Genomic DNA, 6,000 nt, shown 5'->3' with positions numbered 1-6,000 from the left:
CTGATTTGTTATCTTTATAGTACTGTTGCGAATTACACCATTTCTCTCGCGTCGCGGCATTTTATTTACAATAAAGAATATTAATTATAACACAATTCGATACAATAACAATTCAGATCTTTCAGAAGTGGGATGTTGGTCGTTCGACGGTCCGATCTCGACTCTTCGATTGTCCGTTGATAACACACCTCCGTGGGCAACCCCTCTCTTCTATTATTCTTTAAGGAGTTGTTCATGTTCCGTCACGTAGAACCTCCCGCGGACCTCTCTCTCGTGAGGGTTTACGGCACGGACAGCGTGGGTCATCTGAGGAGACGGAGACCTTTTTTTGCAGCTGCCGAACATCTGGGCAGTGTCTCCGTCTTTTCTAATGATCGCGACGCGTCGTAAATCCAAAAGGCCTGAAAAAAATCCCGCAATAACACTTGAGATTTTTGAAGACAAGGCCCGTGCAGGACGGTACGAGAGGGTGGTGACAAAACGTTTGGAGGACGCTGATTGGGAAATCATAATTTTCGAGAAAACCAATCAGTGCAACCCGGCATGGAGGTGGAGGTTCCTTCAAAAATCTCAAGTGGGGAAAAATGTATAAAAAACGCGAGCAGTCGAGGCGCGTCAGTATTATTCTTATAGTCACATTCACTAACATATATTCTCGATCCGGAGTCTCACTCGTGCGTTTCAAACAGTCTCAATCGTTCGGAGACTCACTCGTCGCAACCGGAGACTCATTCGATTCGGGAACTCAATCGTTCGTTCATTCGAAATCGGTCAACATCGGACCGATAACCAGTTTGCAAACCGACGCGTCTTCAAACAGTGAAGCCCGGGCCTTACAACCCCGGTAGGGTCGAAGCTCGATCCCCACGCGTCAAAAAAGGCGCCGTAAAAGCACGGCGCTACAGTTCACAACAGGACAGTTTCACATTACAGAGACTTGATTTGGACAAGTCGCCGTAACAGTACTTATAATACATAAAAACATACATTTTTAATTTCTGTAATTTTCCAAAGTATGGTATTTTGCAAATCAATCACCGATATGAAGTCCTGGCTTCCGAGTACAGATATCACAGTACATACGTGTTAATCGTCTTTTTCCTAGAGTTTTCCTGTCGGAACATACTGCACAGACTTTTTTGATTCCTGAACTTGATTTGATTCCTGAACTGAACCGAAATTACATGAAACTGATTATTTAATCTAATGTCTACGGATGATGTTGAAGATTGCGCTGTAGATGATGTTTGGTGCCAGAAATTTCCTACTAACTCATCGACTAGCATTTCACAAAATTTAAGTGTGTTAGTGGCCTTACGTTCTTCTGTTGGCTTGTTATTTTATGCATTATATATGCATTGATGAAAATAAATTTAAATTTTGCACACAAATTTTATGATATATAGAGTCCTTTTTAATTACATACATCTTGCCGCCAGACTGGCGGCAGCGATTTTTGCGACGACTTGCGAATGCCGTCACTGTGGTGGCATCGACCGCAAAGGGTTAATAGAAAATTGTTCGATACAAATTGTTTCCGATGTGTACAAGAAGGGTACGCAATAGCAAAACGTATATGGATTAAAAAATGCTATAGTACATGAATGGAATAACTGGATGGATATAACAAACGTATATCCAAGATCTGTATAAATCCATGCCAAATCGCACATATGGAAGGTAATAAAATCAAAGGGGTTCGGCGTGTATTCCATCAATTCATTCATTTTTAAATTATTTCAATATTAACAATTGTTTATTATGTCAGAAACTTAAAATTGTTTCTAAACTGATGCGAAAATATGTGAGTGACAATGTATGTCGATAAAAATCTTTTAACTGTTGCAATTGACTTGTAAGAATGGCATTCGAAAATCAAAGTGGTATTCCATATTTGACGGCTTCCATTTATCGAGGATAGCGTTCGAATTACAGGAGTACGATTATCGAACATAGGCCAGGTGGTAGAATGAAGCACGCGGATGCGTTCAGCCGATCGATTAATATTGCAACTGTGGTAGAAGGTGGAAGACACAGTTATATTTAATTTAGAGAAAGGAGAAGATTCTTATTACGAAACGCTTAACGCTACATATTGTAATGAATAACTGTATAGCAAGGAGAGAGAACAACGACTATTTTATATTTTGGAGAATGAGAAAAGAAATGTATTGTTTAAATATCATGATTCTATGGACTACACGATTAGAAGAAAACTGACTGAACGTACAAAACTTCTTCGGAATGTGTGGTTTATTCGCTACAGTAGGAAAATCGAAAGGTACGTTAGATGTTACATCTGATGGTCAAAGATAACGTGTCATTCGAAACCCAACACGCGATTTTGGTACAGTAGAGCAGACTCTCCTTGCTGCGTGAAAAATATACGCGTATGTTTCAACGGAATGTATATAAAATAACGAAATTTACCACCTGTTACGGAGAATGACGATAACTGCCGAGGGACGAGCCAATCACAACGCTTGCACCCTTAGTGCCGAGGAATGGGGTGCGTTGCCGGTGTTGCCGTTCGCCGCTTTATCGTTGGCGGTCTCCGACGGTGTTCAGTCGAATACGTGATGCGATGACAGAAGGGCGTTTATAAGTCTGTTACTGGTTTCCAATCACAGTCCAATCACTTTTTTCGTTGTCGCTGATCGCCGATTGGCGATCACCGGAAATATTTAGTTGAATTTGTGACGCGATGTTCTAAGGATGTGCAAATATCCGTTACTCTGATTCCAAGTGCCCAGACCAGTGACGCTTATATTCTACAGTTAAATTTATAACATTATTATATATTGATTACACGTAGCCAGTGAAGATTTAACCGTGTATGTAACTTGTAATATGAACTGTGTAAGAAATATCTAATATAATAAGATCACTTTTGCCAAATCAAATAACTCCATAAAACAGAAAGTGGAGACATGTGATGAAGTTCCTTTTAAAATAAAAATTGCATAAATGTAGATGTAGCTTTCATTTAAAAACATGTAAATAATAGCTTTTGAAATAAATTATTTATTATTCGGCTAGTAAAAAAAGATTGTTTTTTAATGGTGTTAACCTGTATTATTTGGGAAATTTATTATAATTAGAAAAAGTTGTGACTGAACCTAGTGCTTTCACACTTAAATTTAATATATTTAAAATAGTGGAGTTAATGGATTTGACCTATGTACGACTGATATCTCACGTTGTGTTTGAACTTAAACGATGCGACGCGACGACGTTACAGTTGGTCCCAGTCGAAGTATTAACTGTTCGCGATGATTTTGGCAGTCTTTCAAAGCACTGTATTATATAGGTCGTTGAATTCGTCTTGATGTCAGCTATAACATTATTAAGTATAAAATATACAACAATTAAAAAATCCAGATGACTGTAATTTTTATTTAAAAATTAAAGAACAATTTTTTTCGTTTCTACAAGGATGAGTACTAACCTCTTGACGCTCCATGCTGTTCCGGCCACAGTGCCAAGCGCGATGAGTTGTGACTCAAAAGATATTCATTGCTAATTATATAAAACGTTGACAATTTTCCTTAGTAAATTGAGTATTAATGTTTAAATAAATGATAAGCTATATTTTCCACACACAACAGCATTTTTAAGTACAAGAAATGTGCTATCGTTAAAATAAAAACTCTTATATAAACATTTATTATTTAGATGTTATCGAAATTTTTCAGTTGTTCCCGGAGTTTTGTCAAAAAAATGTTTCAAACGAAAACTAATTAGTACATAGCCTTCTATAAACATCAATATCAAAACTGAAACAAAAATTCTTTATTAAATAAAAATTTAAGATCACCTAGATTTTTCAATTCTTTATATTGTTTACTTAATAAAAGTTATAGTTGACGTCAAGATGCAATCAACGACCTATATGAGACGGTCTTATACGTCTCGAAATATTGCTAAAATCGTCGTGAACAGCTAATTTCTCGATTGGAACCTGTGTGCGACCTGCGCGGTTTTTGGGTCATAGTGCATAGCTCTAGCATAGTGTATAAGATGGAAGGTATTTTACCTGCATTTTCACAAAAGGTTAATATACTATCAATACCTACACCTAATTTTCGATTCCCAACTCAGTATTTTGAAAACATGGTTTCCTTTGACGTATATTCAGTATCATATTGATATACATATAACTGCCGTCAATATTATCCGGTTATAATGCAAGTGTAGAATGACGGACTAAATTGAAACAAGATAGCTGATTTAGATAAGCTTGATGTACGCATAAGCACGTTAAATAAAAAAAATTAACTAACTTCGTTAGTTATTGTAAGTACCCCTAGAATTCTCTATACTGATTCCATTGAAAAATTTACAAAAAGAAACGAAAAGGAAAAGGATTTTTTCAAAAATTTTTCAATAATAGTTATGTGTTCTGGTATGCGCATAGAAAACTATGTAAACACAATGTGTGCTGATCACTTTAACCAATTGTAAGCTGCTTCGCTAGCGTAGATAGCCGTTACCAATCTAAATATAATCACGATAGCGAAACCCTAAATTACGTAATCTGACAAGACACATGTTACTCAATTCTTTACTTGTTGTTAGTTTTAGTTTTCAACTATCTCTTAACATCGACATGCTCATAATGAAAGCAAAGGTTGAAGCATTTGATGTTATCAAGTATATCGACTGAAAACTGGCCGTGAAAACATAATACTATTCAATTTGTGGTCAGGAAATCTATCGATAAAATCAGTTAAATCGGTTAATTCTAAGAGAAATAATTAAAATCTACAAAATACACTTTTTGAAAACAATTTTTTAAATATTGTCTCGTGACCTAATTGGTTTAGCATCTCAAAAAAATGTACATCACATGGCCCAATTATAAAAAATCATTTCGTAATAGAAAGTGTATGAAAACTTATTGGACTGATTATATTGTTACATCTAAACTATGAGTAGGTTATTTCGGATACTGCCGGGAGTCGGATAGAGATCGGGTGTATTAAACGGGTGAAACAGAATTCCATATAACAAATTTATTTCGAAAATATTTATACAAAATGTGAAGTGTACTTACGAGGCTTTGACAGATGGTCGGGACGGACTCGAGCCGCATTCGAAGTATTGAACAAATCACGAAGCGAGAACTTTCGGGATTTTTTTTTACCACGTAACAGTGATATTTTTGAGAAAAACGCTGTTCACCTTTACTTTAGAACGTCTGAAGAATATTTACAAATTTTTCGGACTCGAAATAATAAATAATTTAACCGTGACGGCCGTTTTAATTTTCTAGTGTGCATGACACCTCGTGTGTAACATATGAAATTTTTAAGCAAGGTGTACAGTGAAGATTAACAAAGTACGTAAATGATATTTTACGTTAATGATATTTTATTTAAATAATTCCGTGTCCGAACATAGTTCAACGAATGATTCGCAAAGCTAATTTAATAAATAATAATCGTGTTAAAGGACGTAAGGGATATGTTTGTTAGAGAAATATGAAGAATATTATCAATAAGAAACTCACCCATTTAGTTGTAAAATCCACTTCATGTATCCGACGGCGACGAACAGAAGGATGTCTCCGGGCAGGCAATTTCAACGTTTACTTTCACTACATTATTACTAAACACTAATCACTTATCAATAATATTTATGGACCAACTTTCCTGGGTTAATATGTATAGCTCTGAAAAGAGCCGATTTTTTAATGCAACGCGTTCGCAGTTCTCAATGTTATCGACACGTATGTACCGCGTTGTCGAGATGAACTGCAGAAAACTGGCACGATGGCCGACAGTGTTTCGTTCTCCTACGAGCGAATTTCAACTGTTTCCCATCGAACGCGAACATTGTCAGCCATCGTGCTAGTCTTCCGCAGTTTATCCCGTCAACGCGGTATGTGTTCTTAACGATATGAACTTCGAACGCGTCGCATAAAACAATCTGTTCTTTTCAGGGCCATACATATTAACCCAGGAAAGTTGGTCCATAAATATTATTGATAAGTGATCA

The 6,000-nt window shown here is 36.4% G+C and overlaps 1 long non-coding RNA gene across 1 annotated transcript; it reads right to left on the bottom strand.

The window, feature by feature from the left end:
• Positions 1 to 2,169: 2,169 nt before the first annotated feature.
• LOC143262242 (uncharacterized) lies at positions 2,170 to 2,944 on the bottom strand. Its single transcript, XR_013036144.1, has 2 exons — positions 2,895 to 2,944; positions 2,170 to 2,709 (listed from the first exon to the last, which is right to left on the bottom strand). It is a non-coding gene; the product is annotated as an uncharacterized LOC143262242 (long non-coding RNA).
• Between the last annotated feature and the right edge of the window lie 3,056 nt (positions 2,945 to 6,000).

This window comes from Megalopta genalis, unplaced genomic scaffold, assembly GCF_051020955.1.
Source record: "Megalopta genalis isolate 19385.01 unplaced genomic scaffold, iyMegGena1_principal scaffold0101, whole genome shotgun sequence".
In the NCBI taxonomy this organism is placed as follows: domain Eukaryota; kingdom Metazoa; phylum Arthropoda; class Insecta; order Hymenoptera; family Halictidae; genus Megalopta; species Megalopta genalis.
This window is presented reverse-complemented; position numbering and strand designations above follow the sequence as displayed.